General features: G+C 47.4%; 1 protein-coding gene and 1 pseudogene across 2 annotated transcripts in view; one reads left to right on the top strand and one right to left on the bottom strand.

Annotated features, from left to right (window-relative positions):
- The window catches only part of LOC309347177 (maestro heat-like repeat family member 5), a gene marked incomplete at its 3' end in the record, with an annotated part of 142,448 nt that overhangs the window by 72,193 nt on the left and 53,896 nt on the right, over positions 1-16,359 (bottom strand). The gene's annotated exons all lie outside the window — the stretch shown is intronic.
- Positions 6,269-15,480, top strand: LOC309346371 (neuropeptide Y receptor type 1 pseudogene; annotated as a pseudogene). Its single transcript, XR_014161684.1, has 2 exons — positions 6,269-6,601; positions 9,975-15,480. The product of XR_014161684.1 is annotated as a neuropeptide Y receptor type 1 pseudogene (transcript).

The raw sequence follows: 16,359 nt of genomic DNA, 5'->3' as shown, positions 1-16,359 counted from the left end.
GGCACCCATAGAGGTTCTTCCAGGTCTTCAGTTGCAGTGAAGTTCTCTGAAGCCTCTTGCTCCAAAGAGGTCTCTCCAAGGTCTGGGTTGGATCACATCCTGACTGCACTGGACCTGTTGCCACCCACTGAGTGGCAGCTCACCCACTATATCTGGGATGGAGAACCTGGGTCCTGCCATATCCTCTTGGACTCCTGCTCTCATCAGCCCCAGCCAATACAGCCAGTGGTCAGGGCAGGGCCAGCTCAGGATGTTTTGCTGCTTGAGGCAAAACAGAAAAGCCACCTCCCCCCCTCCTCCTCCTCCTCCTCTGCAGCCTCCCCTCCACTGCTGCCATTGCCTCCTTTATACCCCCCAGCCCCCACTGTGCCCAGGCTGGTGGGGGAGTAAAAGGAGGCACCACGCCCCTCAGAGGCCTCTCTTACCACTCTCAGTCCAGTTTATTAAAATTTGCCTTCCCTCAAAGTTGGTCACATTTAGCCAAAGCTTTATTTGCTGCATCTATTAATTAAGCCTAGCCGCCTTTATGCTATAGATGTTCTTGCTTATACTCCAACCCTCTGCTTTCCCTTCTCAAACTAGCAGAGGCCACTTCCTCCTTTTTTAACAAAATAAATAAATGAGAACTTCTTTTGGCTTCCTATCAACATTCTGCTTGCTCTTTCTCCCACATTCCAGGGGGTCCCTTGAATGCTGCCACCCCCACCCCCCCTGGCCACTGCAGAAATCCCCCAGGTCTATAGCAGGGAAGGCATTTCCTGGACAAGCTGCATCCTTCACCTGCCGGGCTTCCCCTAGTTCACAGAATGGCAGGAAGTTCCATTGACATCACTGGCTCCATGCCAGTCAGGTGCCTGGAGCTTCCATCCCCATTTATCCCCCCACACACACACACTTACACTCCCTGGTCCCTGAGAGCTTCAGTGCTTAGGCAAAGCCAGTTTTCTCAGTCTGAGGCTCACATGGCCGTCTTTCAACTGCACTGTCTGCCTGTCTGCTGCTGGGCCAAGTCCATTGTTCTTGCACTTGTGTACAAAGCCCTGAATAACTTAGGCCCAGAATACCTTATGGACTGCCCTACCCTCTAGACTCAAAGTCAATCACTGGAACCCTGGGCGTGGGCAGTGACAATTAGTGGTTCCCTGTGGATAGAGGCCTCACTCATGTCAACCACGAGCCATGCTTTCAGTGTGGTGAGCTCATCTCCATGGATGAGACCTGGACACGGTGGCCAGGGAAGAGCCTGGTTGACCAGTTGTCTCATGGTGAAGGATGAGGGATGGAGAAAACGGCAAAACCTCTTAAGCCAAGCAGAAAATAGCCTTCCGCCTCCAAGACGCATGGTCCCTTCTCTTGGACTTTACTTCTCCTGGAAGCTAAAACCCTGGCATTCTAGGTCAAGCCCCAAGACCTGGCAACTCCTTTGCTTCCACTTTCTTGAGCAGATATATCAACCTCATGCTTCTGAGGCTTTGACTTTCCAGCAAGCGGTTCCTGGAGTTTTCTGGCCATGCCGGCCTACACTGTCCAGAGCCCTGATTGGCTTCAGGTGGCTACACAGTTTAGCACAGACACCAGCAGAACCCAGCAGAACCCAAAGCCTGGCAGTGAATGTTGGAAAGAGCCTTTCCCATCCTAGTGCCTTTCTGATGTTTGGGCTACAAGTCCCATCAGCCTCAGCCAGCATGGGAGATGTAGTTCAAAACCATTAGAGGGCACCAGGGATAGGAAAACTGGTTTTTTAAACAACAAACAAACAAACAAACAAACAAACAAACAAACAAACAACAAACCATAACAAAGAGGCACCAATTGTCCAATGTGCCATGAAGTCCCAATCCTCTACCTGAACCAAAACCCCTGCCCCTCATCCCAGATGGCTAGGGACAAGAACTTTGCACAGTCCCAGATGCATCTGCCTCTTTATCATTATGCTCTGAGTTTCAGGGCTAAGGTACGTTGGAGCTCCGGAGGATACTGTGGGTCCCCTCCAACGGAGGATCCTGTATCTGTGAGGGTGGACTCTATAGAAGGAGACCTGTCTGATCAGTTTCTCTGTCAAGTTCATGACCTTAGCCACTCAACTAGGTACCCACCACCTGCATCTTGTTGCCATAGAGACAAATGAGTTGCCTTTTCCTACATTACCTGGCTAGAGGCCACATCATCCTGGGATGGAGAACATGAGGCCAAGGCAAGCTGCAGATGCGTAAGTTATGTGTTTGAGTTTGGCTGACACTGGAGCAAGAGCCAGTGTGGTGTAGTGGTTAAGAGCGGTAGACTCCTAATCTGGTGGACCGGGTTCGCATCTCCACTCCTCTACATGCAGCTGCTGGGTGACCTTGGACTAGTCACACTTTTCTGAAGTCTCTCAGTCCCACTCACTTCACAGAGTGTTTGTTGTGGGGGAGGAAGGGAAAGGAGAATGTTAGCCACTTTGAGACTCCTTCAGGTAGTAATAAAGCAGGATATCAAATCCCCCCCCCAAAAAAAAACATGCTGCTGTGCCTCCAGCTTCCAGGCTGGAGGCCACATCATCCTAGGAACCCAGGCTGTGGCCCCTGAGGCCTTCCCTGGAACCCTAATGGGAAGCTCAGGTTGTAGACCTGCAGAAAGAAAACCATAGATCTGAAAGACACCATAGTGCCCACTAACCTTTATTCCATGAAAACTAAATCCTGAGAAAGTGCAGGCACCCCTGGAAGTCTCATAGATTGGTGTTCAAAACTATGATTAGTGTTGATTTAAATTAATTCTTCAAGTTTGTAAGGTGTAAATTGTTCCTAACTCAACTTTGCTGATTCATACATGCACTCAACTGACTACTGCAAGTAGGCAGGAAGGAAGATGGGTTGGTGCATGGATAAGAGGAGAAAGCCCTGAAAAACGTGCTTCTGGAACACAAGGCTGCTTTTCTCTCTCTCCTAGCAAAAGCACTTACTGCTTCAGAAAATTAAATCAACACCAGGCCCTGTCTTTTGCTGAGGTGAATATCAATATAGATTGACCCTCCAGATAAGCAGGAGCATTTGTGCTGATGAATCCCAGCGGCAACATTGGCATCAGTGGTGCCAAAGTATCTCATTAGCTTCCCAGGAAACTGGCTGTTGTTGTGCCACCAGGAATTGGTGAAGGTGGAAGGTGAGGCCGCCCAGAGGCCTCCTGTGGAACTGCAGCTACACACACCATGGTTTTACATACAGATAGGTAGCCGTGTTGGTCTGCCATGGTCAAAACAAAATAAAAAAATTCCTTCCAGTAGCACCTTAAAGACCAACTGAGTTAGTTCTAGGTATGAGCTTTCGTGTGCATGCACACTTCTTCAGATACATATTCAACTACATATTTTACATATTCAACTACTGTACATTCTTCTGAAATGTGCAGTAGAAGTGTGAACACAACAAACAGGTGCTTGGAAACACAATCGTCATCCAAGCATACCCATCAAAGAGATTGGAACGGTCATAGTGCCACAGCAATGGGCAAGCTAACAGTTTTTTGCATTGTGATGTCTGAAGCTGCACTAAGAGCAACCTTAATGGTGATGAATCAGAAAGTTCTCAGTTTCTGCCACAAAGTGTCTTTAGACAGAAAGAAGAAAGCAGCTCCTCAGAGAGAGGAAGGGGCTGGAGAGCCTGTGCAGATGTGCTTCTATTGCTGCCGTTTGGTACAAGAGGTTCTGCAGGTTTTTGAAACCGTTCAACCCACCCCTGCAAAACCTGTTTACCAGAGGCAGTAGCGGGATGGAATGCAGGCATCATAGTTTCTTTTTTAAAAAAAATATATTTATTTATTTTCCAAAAACAAGGAAACATCAAAACAACACAGAACAACAAAAACAGTACACCCATAAAAAAGTAAAAAGAAAAGAAAAAGTTAAAAACAAAAACTCCAGTTTTCAGACTCATGTTTACAAAACTTTCTTTCTTGACCTCCTCACGCCTCCCTTTTTTGTATTCCTCATTGTCCAATCAGATACAGCAAATCCTTACCCTTCTTCAAAACTCATTTCTAGTTATTGTAATCACTTCTATTATGTCTCCAATCTTTCCTCCTTATAATTAAACACTTTTAACATATTGTTTACTTTGACATAATATAACCTTATTTTTCCACCCTTTTTCTATTACATTTTTTACATATTTTTTAACACTGTACCACTGATGCCATATTATTTCATGTCCAACATCATTTTAGCATTCATACACTTTATAGTGTTTCTGCAGATAGTTCTTAAACTTCTTCCAATCCTCTTCCACCACTTCTTCTCCCAGGTCTCGGATTCTGCCAGTCATTTCTGCCAATTCCATGCAGTCTATTATGCAGGCATCATAGTTTCACTCCCTCTTTCAAAGCTCTCTGAAGCAAATTCTTGTCTGTCTCAGCCTCCCCCATTCTAGTGTCCTCTAGATATTTTGGGCTACAAGTTGCAATCCAACACATGTACAGTATTCAGGGATTGGGAAGATTCTCCTAGGAAGTCAAACCTCTTTCAAACTCCCTTTCAATTCTTTTACAGCATTTAGAACTCTTTAGTTTAGAGAATAGGCGAGTAAGAGGGAACATACCAGAGGTTTATGCATAACATAGAAAGAGTGGATAGAAAAAAGTTTTTCTCCCTCTCTCATAACACTACGACTTGCAGACATTTAATGAAGCTGAATGCTTCAGGACAGTGAAAGAAAGGACTTCCTCATGCACTTGCTCCCACAGGAGGCAGCAATGCCCATCAGCTTGGATGGCTTTAGGACTGGACAAATTCATGGAAGACGCAGGGCTGTCAGGGGCTCTGCTCTGCCTCCACAGTGATGCTTCTGAATCCCAGCTGCTGGCAGCCACAGGAGGGCAAAGTGCTCTTGTGCTCAAATCCTGCCTGCAGGCTTCCTAGAGGCATCTGGTTGGCCATTATGAGAGAAGGAAACTGGGCCACTGGCCTGATTCATTCATTCATTCATTCATTTATTTATATTTATACCCCGCCCTCCCCAGCCAAGGCCGGGCTCAGAGCGGCTTACAAACAATAATAAAAACAAGAAGAATGATTACAACTTAAAAACAAAAATAAAATACAACATTAAAATAATGGAACATTAAAATATTAAAATGTAGCCTCATCGCAGGAGGAGAAGGAAAAGAAAAGAAAGAGAGAGAGGGGGGGGGGAATCAAATTGGCTCCAAGCCAAAGGCCAGGCGGAACCACTCTGTCTTACAGGCCCTGCGGAAAGAAATCAGATCCTGCAGGGCCCTGGTCTCATGAGACAGAGCGTTCCACCAGGCCAGAGCCAGAGTTGAAAAGGCCCTGGCTCTGGTTGAAGCCAATCTAATTTCCTTAGGACCTCAGCAGCCTCCTCTCATGTTCTTATGCTGTGTCTCCATCTTGAGATGAGCCACATCAGGATTTGAACTCAGGTCCCTAATACCTGTTCCGATATTCTATGCAGTGCTGGGATAAAAGAACAGGGAGGGTCTTTTACCTTCATGCCTTCTTTGTGGTGATGTGAGTTATTATTTAATAGATTTTAATCCCAAGCCCCTTGAGCCCCAGCCAGTATGATCAGCCCGGGAATCCTACAGCCATTCTGGCTGGGGTTGATGGGAGTTGTAGCCAAACATCTGGAGGGCACCAGGTTGGAGAAGACTGTCCTTCACCATAGACAGTGCAGGTGCCTGCTAGTTTGCCTTGCCCAGCCATTCCTTGATGGGTGATTTAAAGCCAAGCCCCTCCCTTCCTCCTAACCAGTTGGCATGGCTGTCCACTACCTGGCTGTCAGGAGAGGGAAGACCTCTGGCTTGCAGGATCGGCTCACTGCCTTCCTACTAGAAACCACCCACCGAAACCTGGCGCAGAAGGGGTTTGTTTGGAATCCCAGAGATGAGCAGAGCTCGCAGTCTTTCTGCACAAAAATCCACTCTTGCTCACCCCACCTTAGCTTTCTTTATTTTAGCGGTGGTGTCGCCAGTTGCAAAACCGTTTTGGGAGCCAGGAATCCTCGCCCATCTACTTCCCAGCGCCCAGAGATCTCCCAGAAGCGCCTGACCTCCCTACCTTCCGCCCATCAACGCTCGCCTGAGTAAAACCCCCGCTCGCTTGCCTGCCTGCCAGCCTGCCAGCCTGCCAGGGAGCTGGACCTTTGCCAGAGCTGGATCTGGGGCACCTCCGCCCCCGCATGCAGCAGCAACAGCAGCCTCCCTCCCCCCTTTACGTGCTCTCTCACTGAGAGACTGGAGCGCGCGGCTAGGCGGGGGAGAGGAGTGGTACCCACGTGGAAGAAGCATCCCCTCTCCGCCTGGAAGCCAGAGTCCCGGGTGGGGCTAAGCCACGCTCCTCCCAGGGGTGGAGTTTTTTATATGGGGCGGGGGGGGCGGGGGGGCTTCCCTAGTTCTTCTTAAGGCATCCTTTTCTCTGGGTGTCTCCTTGCTTCCCCCTCCCAAAAAACCCTGGAGCCCATCATTTGGGGGAGGGAAAAGAAGAAGAGGAGGACCCCTGAGCTGGGAGACGCATTCACGTGTACCGGGAGGGTGTTGCAGCATATTTCAGAGCAGATCTGCCCGGGTTTAAGAAGAGGCTGAGCTGACACGAGAACTAGTTCAGCATCAGGTGAGTGAGGGGCGTGTGTGTGTGTGTGTGTGTGTGTGTGTGTACGCGCGCTTGCTTGTGTATTCTTCATAGACCTGGGGGCTGCACTTTGGGCTGGGTGCCCCAGGAGTACCGTCCTCACTCCCCTGACCCTGTAGCAGCAACAGCACTAGAACTTGTGTAATAGTCCCAAGCTGCATTTTCTGCTAGGCTTGCCAGCCTCTACCAGCCTCAGAGCTAATTCTCCAAAGCTGGGGCAGAGTGGAGGGATGACAACCACAGCGTCTCCCGTCAGAAGCTGCAGCAATCTACCGCTCGGCCGCGTGCGCATCTGTCTGGGCAGTGGTCGGCGGCTGGCCTGCTGGGCTGGGGACGGGTGGGAGGCATGGGGGGGCACCTGCTCCCCAGCTAGCGCTGGCATTCCAAGGCTAGCCTGCAGACCAAGTTCCAAGAGGGGAAGGGTACTCTGCCTTCATTCCTCTATCCCTTCCTACCATTAAATGCTGGTCTTGGAATCGAAACGAAAGGATGAGAGGGGCTGGGGGGGCAGCCCTGTGCAGCTTTTTCTGAAAGAGGGCAGGTTGTGCATTGCAGCGCTGAAGGGGAGGACCTAAGCACACAAGCTCCAATTGACAAACATTTTACAAATAAAGCAAAGTGTCCATGAAATGGGATGTTGATGTGGACACTAGCGGAAGCAGCCTTGCTTGCATTTCCTCCCATTTTACATTTAAGAGACTACCTGGGTGTCCTGCATTGGAAACAGTATTGTAGGCAAGATCTCTACATTGAAAGAAGTCGGAAATAATTTTTTAAAAACATTTCAGAGGATGTTGCAGATATAAATGGTGGAAGTTGCCTTCCTGCTCTGACACTGGCCAACAGGTGCTTGTGATAGTTGCCTGGCCATATCCTACTCAGCAGTTACTCCTCACCTGTTTTAAGTCTTATGTGCTCAGTTTATCCATATGTTTTATCTTATGCTGGTCTGTGACTGAAATAAACTTTGATACCGATACTAATACTCAGCAGTTACTATGTAGGCTTGAAAATAGCTGCTTTCCTGGGGCAAGTAAAAATTGCCTCTGGCAAGAATGCTTTTCTAGGTTGGAAGAGTCTGTCTTCTCCCTCTCAATTTCATTTTCCTTTTTGCAGGCCTTAGAGACGCTAAAAATAACTATCACTAGACAGGGACTTGTGAACAATTTTTTTGCAGGCTTGTAACTTCTGTGGACTTCATTTGCAAGGCTGCATTATCATAGCTGATGGGCTAGATGGGAACAGAGGGCAGGAAAAGACAATAAGTGATGGCCATGACTTTCCTGAACCACAGGGCGGGGATTGTCTGGAAAAATGTAGAGAGTAGCAGGCCATGCAGATAAAGGGCGGAGGGGGGTGTTCTCATTTCCTCTGCCTCCATTGCAATGAATAGGAACTCTGCTTTACAGCAGGTGGATAACTCACTCTTAAGATATCATGTCTGTCTTCACAGTAAATGGCAACCACAGGAGAGGGCTGTCTCAAGACAAATAACACATTTTTAATACTTTCAGTGAGCGTGTTCTTACCCAATAGAAGCTTCTAGGATAAGGTGGGGTCACTGCAGAGTGTGGCCCATCCATACCTCAGCTTAGTGTGTCTTGTGATCCCCCCCCCATGCTTCCCGTGGCTCCTTAGCCCACTTGGTGTTTTCCTCCATCTACTGCAGCCTCACATTTTCTTCTCCCTAGATCTGGAGATTCCTTAAAGGTAAAGGTAAAGGGACCCCTGACCATTAGGTCCAGTTGTGACCGACTCTCATCTCACTTTACTGGCCGAGGGAGCCGGCATACCACAAACTTGACATGAGCCAACAGTGTGACGCGGCAGCTAAAAAAGCCAATGCAATTCTGGGCTGCATCAATAGGAGTATAGCATCTAGATCAAGGGAAGTAATAGTGCCACTGTATTCTGCTCTGGTCAGACCTCACCTGGAGCACTGTGTCCAGTTCTGGGCACCACAGTTCAAGAAGGACACTGACAAACTGGAACGTGTCCAGAGGAGGGCAACCAAAATGGTCAAAGGCCTGGAAACGATGCCTTATGAGGAACGGCTAAGGGAGCTGGGCATGTTTAGCCTGGAGAAGAGGAGGTTAAGGGGTGATATGATAGCCATGCTCAAATATATAAAAGGATGTCACATAGAGGAGGGAGAAAGGTTGTTTTCTGCTGCTCCAGAGAAGCGGACACGGAGCAATGGATCCAAACTACAAGAAAAAAGATTCCACTTAAACATTAGGAAGAACTTCCTGACAGTAAGAGCAGTTCGACAGTGGAATTTGCTGCCAAGGAGTGTGGTGGAGTCTCCTTCTTTGGAGGTCTTTAAGCAGAGGCTTGACAACCATATGTCAGGAGTGCTCTGATGGTGTTTCCTGCTTGGCAGGGGGTTGGACTCGATGGCCCTTGTGGTCTCTTCCAACTCTATGATTCTATGATTCTATGATTCTATGAAGTCCTAGGCTCTGTGGTTTAACCCACAGCAACATCCATTGCATAGGGAATATCTGATTTAGGGAGGAGAAAATTTGGGGTGGTAGTTGGAGGAGAATGTCACCAGGATGAGGGGGAATTAAAGGGGGCACAAGGGGTTCCCAATGGGCATTAAGCCAAGGTAAGACTAAACTATGTGGGGCAGAAGATGAGTAGTCCTTGGGCAGCTGATCCAGACTAGCACCCTCCAGATGTTTTGGACTACAACTCCCATCAGTTGGCTGGGATTAATGGGAACATATGGAAGGTGCCAGATTGGGGAAGGCTGCAGTAGGGCATGCTCTGAAGACTCCTGATACAGCCAACCACTTGGTGAAGCTAACAAGACTTGGGTCTGGGAGTGACTGCCCAGACCATATACTGAAAAACTGGTCCTAAAGGATCTTCTGGCTCCCAGTATGTTTCCAAGTACAATTCAAAGTGCTGGTGCTGATCTTTAAAGCCCTAAACAGCCTCGGCCCTGTATACCTGAAGGAGCTTCTCCACTCCCATCACTCAGCCCGGACAGTCAGACACTTAGGTCCTCCTCCAAGGGTCTTCTGCTGGTTTCCTCACTGCGAGAAGTGAAGCTACAGGGAACCAGGCAGAGGGCCTTCTCAGTAGTGGCGCCCACCCTCCCTTCAGATGTCAAGGAAATAAACAACTATCTGACTTTTAGAAGACATCTGAAGGCAGTTCTGTTTAGGGAAGTTTTTAAGGATGTTTTTAGATATGTTGTAAGCCACTCAGAATGCCTGAAGCAATCCTAGAAGCCCCCTGGGCACTTCTATATGCCACCTTGAGCTCCATGGAAGAAAGGCAATATATAAATGTAGTCAATAAGTAAGTGCCTCCTAATGACTGGATGTCTTCTTCCTTGGCACAGGGCAAGTGAGCGCAGCATCTCATGAGGAGGGACAGCTGCTGCTGCCGCTGCCGCAGCCTTTTTTGCCACCTGCACTAGAGAGCTCTCCATCCTTCCATCTCTAAGGTAGAGTTGGGACGTGCCATGGACCAGCTGATGAATCTCCTCTACCTCAACTTCTCAGAGCAGCTGAGCCTGCTAGAGGAAAATGACATGTCCTGCAGTGACTCTGTGGGGAACGGCACTTTCCTGATTGTAGCTTACAGCGCAGTCATTGCAGTGGGGTTGATTGGCAACCTCTGCTTGGTGTGTGTCATCATCCAGCAGAAGGAGATGAGAAACGTCACCAACATCTTCATCGCCAACCTCTCCTGCTCTGACATCCTCATGTCACTTGTTTGCATGCCTGTCACGGTCATTTACACCTTGATGGACCGCTGGATCTTAGGAGAAGTGCTCTGCAAGGCCAGCCCCTTTGTCCAGTGCATCTCCGTCACTGTCTCCATCCTCTCCCTTGTATGGATTGCCCTGGAAAGGCATCAGCTCATCATCAATCCGACTGGGCGGAAGCCAGGAGCTAACCATGCGTACCTGGCTGTGGCCATTACCTGGGTGGTGGCCTGCTTCATTTCCCTGCCCTTCCTCTCCTTCACCATCCTGACCAATGAGCCCTTTCAAAACTTAAGCCTTCCCTTTGACCCGTTTGCCAACCACGTGGCCTGCATTGAGCACTGGCCATCGGATCAGCATCGCCTAGCTTACACCACCTTCCTCTTGCTTTTCCAATACTGCCTGCCCCTGCTCCTCATCATGGCCTGCTATTTCCGCATCTTCCTGCGCCTTCAGCGTCGCAAGGACATGGTGGAGCGCTCTAAGGATGGCTCCCGGGCCACTAGCCACAGGAAGGTCAACATTATGTTGGCTTGCATCGTCGTTGCTTTTGCCGCCTGTTGGTTTCCACTCACTGTCTTCAATGCCCTCTATGACTGGGACCATGAGAAGATCTCAGTGTGCTACCACAACTTCATCTTCTCCCTCTGCCACCTTATGGCCATGGCTTCCACTTGCATCAACCCCATCATGTATGGTTTCCTCAACAGCAATTTCCAAAAGGAAGTCAAGGCATTGCTGTATCGCTGCAGCTGCAGCAGTGAGAAGGACAAGTATGAAAGCTTCCCCCTTTCCACAGTCAGCACGGAGATCTCCAAGGCCTCGCTCCATAGCGGGGCTGGCACCAGTAACCACGCATGACTGCCAAGATCCCATGCAGTGCCTTCCAACAGCAACCAGTCCCTTTCTCAGCTGAGCCAAGCTGGAAGTATCTCCGCTGTCTGCATATTTCCAATTCTCTGGTTACCCCACCCCCCAACCCATCTCATACCAAACTTGTATCAGGGATCATCTGCAATTATCTGGGGTACAAAGAACATGTACTGAGGTGGGGAGGGAATGACCCAGAGGATTGGGGAACAGTGTGTCTTGAGTTCAAATCCAAGCTTGCTCATCAGTTATTCTCTTTGATCCTTAACCCATCTTAACATTTGGAGCTTTGAAAACTTCCTTGAGAATATGGTTGTACTCCACTAAAACGGATGGAAACTGTGAGTCCTGGGACAATAACAAAGCAACTTACTGTCTGGTTAGCCTCTCAAGAAGATCCAAGGGCCCCTAAATAAATCATCCAACTCTGTTAAGAGTTGCATTCATCAGCATTGGGCAACTTAGAAGCAGATCTTCACAAATGGTCCTTCAAAGAGAAGATTGATCATGGCAAAGAAACATTTCCCGAAAGAAAGCTTCCCCAGCACCCTAGCAGTTTTTTGTGCTAGACTGAACTTCAGGAGAACATTGGGTGTGTCCTAGGTTGTATTCTCCATTCAGATGGACCAACTTGGGCTTGACAGGCCTGGTCATTGTCCTCCATGAACTAAATGTGTTCCCTGGTACAAGGACCGAAGCTCGGTGGTAGAGCATCTGCTTTGCATGCAGAAGGTCCCAGGTTCAATCTCCAGGCTGGACTGGAAGGAGACTCCTGTCTCACATCATGGAGACCCACCACTGCCAGTCAATATAGGCAGCACAGAGCTGGATGAGCCAATGGGCTGATGTCCTGTGTTCCAGAAACGTATGCAGTGCTCTGGGAATCCACGCTAGACGTGTCCCTTGAAAAGCATTTTTTGAAGGTAGGAACCTGGAAAAACGATGCCCTAAGTGAGTCTCCATCTCCATGCAAATGGAATTATCCTGGTTGAAGAAGAGCTTTAAAAAATAGAACTGGTAAGATCCAAACTGGTTCAGCTGAAATCCTTAGTATGAAGTGTCTGGGTAATACATCAAGATTTTGAGAGAGCCTCCCAGTCATCCCAGCGGCCAAGGCAGAAAACTTTAAGGGCCTTCCTCTTCCCCATCCTGGATGGTTTAGTCTGCATTTCCCCACCTGAAGAAATGTTTTGCCCCACTCAAAAACTTGCTATCATGTCCTGTCAATATAATTGCATCAATTGAAACATTGTTTGATCTTCTCTCTTTCTTTTGAATAATAATAAAGCAAGTGTTTCCATAATAGAAACTGAGAAAGATGATATATTGTTCTGATTGGTTCTGCCCTTTTATTTCCATGAAAATTAGTCCATTTAATATAAAGGACTTATGAGTTTGGAATGTGTATTAAGACTTGGAGCTTGAAGGGTTTTGGCTTTGAGAGCTCTGCCTTCATTTGCCTATTGGAACTACCGTATATGATCAGCAATTCTCATTTATTGCACATTTACTGGGGAGAAGGGGGTGAGAAATACTTCATTCCTAAAACTCTCTGGATGCAAAATGCACTGCATTAAAAGGATGAGTCAATGAGTGCTGGCACTGCATAATCCAGCTGAGGACAGTGATGTGTAGCTTAGTGTCCCCTTTTTTTCTAACACAGGGAGACTCTTCAGAACGGTATTATCATTTTAGCCTTAATATTTAAATCAGGAATGGACAGGAGCTGGCCTTCAGAGGGACCTTTTCATCAGATGGCCTGAGCAAATGTCAGTCACATGAGGATGTAATCAGTTTCCCTCATCAGGATAAAGAAAAAGTTGCCATCTTGTAAGAAACAGAGAGTCCCATAATTCCCAGGCAGCATGACCAATAGTCAGGATAGTGGCAGTCTCAGCCCCAAACATTTGGAGGCACAACGCTTTTGGCAAGCAGGTCATCACCTGGGCCAAAACCAAATGGCACAAGTGTGCATGTGTGTGTGTGTGTTTAAAAATGCCATTAGGTTTGAGTGCATGATTGTAACAATGAATTAAAAAGAAAATAGTAAAGATGGCATTTCCTTGTATTAGTGAGGAGTCACTTTTTAATCATCTTCTACATTGGCTCACATTTCTTTCAACATCACCCAGAATTCCTGACCAGTGTGAGCGCTGTTGTTCTGTTTCATAAATTAGTTGTAACTGATCTTTCTGCCATGCTTTCCTTAACATTATGTTTTCAATCAGTAAAAACCGTGAAGTGTCTTGTGGCACCTCAAAAGCTAAAAAATATTATTATTATGGCATAAAGTTTCATGGACTACTGCAGTCTAGAACATTTTTCCATTTTGGTTTGTGGCTTTAACGAAGACTGATTTGACGTGGGACATTTCTGGGTTTTCACTCTGATCAGAAAATCCATAATGCAAAAGAAAGTGTTATTGCTAGCAAATATGTTACTGTTGTAAAAATAAAAATAAAAATCTGGACCTCAGACTAAACCTTCAGAAGGTGACTAAGACATTTCACAATTTTTTTCACACGTAAAATTCCACTAGACTTCCTGGGGCTAACTTTTATGGAGATAGCTTTGAGCTATCTCACTCCCTACCCTGGTCCATTTCTAGACCATTTATTAACTGAGTCTCATGCCCTGGCAAAAATGCTGCGATGTTTGGGATGCACAGATCGAGCCAGAGGATTTTTTCATAACATTCATAGGAAAGACATACAAGGTCGTATCTAATGCTAGCCATAGAGTCAATTTTTTGAGATTCACAGTCATGGCTAACTTAGGTAGATTGATTTCAATGGGTCCACTCTGAGCAAAAGTTAGTTGGACACACTCTGATATTTACAAGCATAGAGCAAACATTCTATTTGTCTAAGCTAACTGTGTTCTTCCAACCTTTCAACATCAGCTGAATGTATCCTAATGCCTGATCTCTTAATATGGTGATGTCTGCTGACTCCTAGATCTAGGAACTTGCGGGCAAACAGTGCTTGTGTTTTCAACCAGTTTTGAAACATGTACTTTATTTAACTGCATAGGCATGGATCTACTTTGTGAGAAGAAGAAAGTCTGTTTTCCTGCCACTTCCTTTACCTAATACATGAGCAATGTCCTTTAAATAAACTTGAGGCTGCACATGAAAAGCAAGGTGTGCGTCCATGTTCCTGGGTTAGCTGCCTGTGAGCAAGCTTGCTTACTGAGGACAGGAAAAAACTTTGCCCATGTTCAGATATGCTTTTCTCCAGTGAACCAGAACATGTGGAGAGAAAAAACCTGATGTAGACTGGCCCTCCACAACCTGGTGCGGACGTCTTGGACTTCAACTCCCAGCTGCCCCTTTGCCAACACAGCAGATGGAAGTTGCAGCTTGAAACATCTGGAGGGCACCAGCCTGGGGAAGGAGGAGATCTGTGGTCTCCCTCTAAGCCTGGCAGGAACTGACAGGAACAGGGACTCACTAAAGCAGGGTAAAAGTTAAGGTTCTTTATTGAAACTCCTCCAGGTTTGATGCCAAGTTCAAAATCACTGGGGTGAGGTAGAAACCGTCCCTAACTGGCAGTGGAGGCCAGCCTTTTTCTGACCCAGAATTCCTCAGAAATATAGTGGCTACACTACAATTTTATATCCTTTCTAAACCATTTAACTGTCTTGGCTTCATCCTGAAGAATCTTGGAAACTATAGTTGGCTGAAGATGTTTAGGTGAGAGTTTGGCTCTCTGGCCACAAGATGGTTGTTTTAGGGCAAGCAGGCAGGACAGCAAGGGACATTTTTCTTTGCAACAGAAGGGCTAGAAAAACATTGCTAGCCTCTTTTTTATACAACAAGTGTTTTTCTCCTTGAAACTAACTAGGAGAGTATATTTATGTCACAGTCAGTTAAAAAGATATCCCCATGCAAACTGTCAGACCACACAGCAAATCTGATAGTTCTATATCAGTTTAATCATCAAGATCCTCCCTCCACCCTCAAAGAATCCTGGGATCTGTAGTTTTGTGAGAGTGCTGGTAGCTACAGTTCCCAGCCTCCAATGAAGCAAAGTTCTGACTTCTGAAGCAGTTTGGCTCTGCAGTGTAGATGTGCCCTTTAACTGTGCAGAGGCTCATTTGGTCTGTGAAATAGACTTCTTCTATTTTGCTTGAACTATAATAACAGTAATCCAATTATATTCCAGGGAGGGGGTATGTGCCATAAAACTGGTTGTATTATATGCCCCCCCCCAAAAAAAAACCCTGCTAGGAAAGAATAAAACATGCTGCAGTTACAAAATCCCAACTGTCTTTTCTTTGGCCTCGTTGTGTCTCTCCTTTGGTGTGTGGGCTTGGGCAGGGTGTGCCAAGGAGCACTCAAACTTATGGGACAGGTCGGAGGGTGGGGATTGAGGGGCACACGCACACTCTCATGACACCAGCCCCCCTTTGTGGAGGGGGGTTCCTCGCATTTGGCCTGCTGCCTCCCTCGTCACGTAGGTGGGCCGGGGCCAGCAGTCAACATGGGACGGCTCCCACAGGGGGCTTGAGCCACAGCTGAAGCCTCTCTCCCAAGCTGGTGTCAGAAGAGACTCCAGCACCAAAGAGGAGGGAAGGTCAGGTCCGGGTGGCGGAGGAGTCCAAGTGGTGGCAGACCCACACCATGCTGGACTGGCGGCGGCAGTGGTGGCTGAAGAGATGCACCAATGGGGGGTGAGGAAGGAGAGGGCGAGGGAGGCAAAGGAGGTTGCTCCTTCCCCCTTCTTTCTATTGTCGCTTGTCAGCCGCACCTACAGTAATGCAGCCGCCATTTTGGGCCAGCTGCCACCCTCTCATGCCCACTGGTGTCAAGGAGGAAAGGGCTTCTCTTGGGATTGGGGAGGATAATACAGCAGTTGTAAGGACAGTGACAGAGAGTGAGGAGAAGAGAGGTGGTGGGCAACATCAACTGTTATAGGAATTCTAAGGTCTTATATATATAAAATAAACGTTCATAAAAATGTACGTGGCAAACACATACATAAGTATATAAGCCATGTGTCTGAAATAGTAAAGGAGAACAATCCTGAAGCCATTTTGACTCTTCCAGTAACCTCAAATGTTCTCCCCATTGCTCACAAATCCTGTCTTAAGGGTGAGCCTGTGACCTGGCTTGGACAGTGTTCTCGAAGCTACCAGCATGAGT

Source organism: Podarcis erhardii, assembly GCF_964252035.2.
Source record: "Podarcis erhardii genome assembly, chromosome: 7".
Classification (NCBI taxonomy): domain Eukaryota; kingdom Metazoa; phylum Chordata; class Lepidosauria; order Squamata; family Lacertidae; genus Podarcis; species Podarcis erhardii.
The sequence above is the reverse complement of the archived record's forward strand: the minus strand, read 5'-3'. Positions and strand labels throughout refer to the sequence as shown.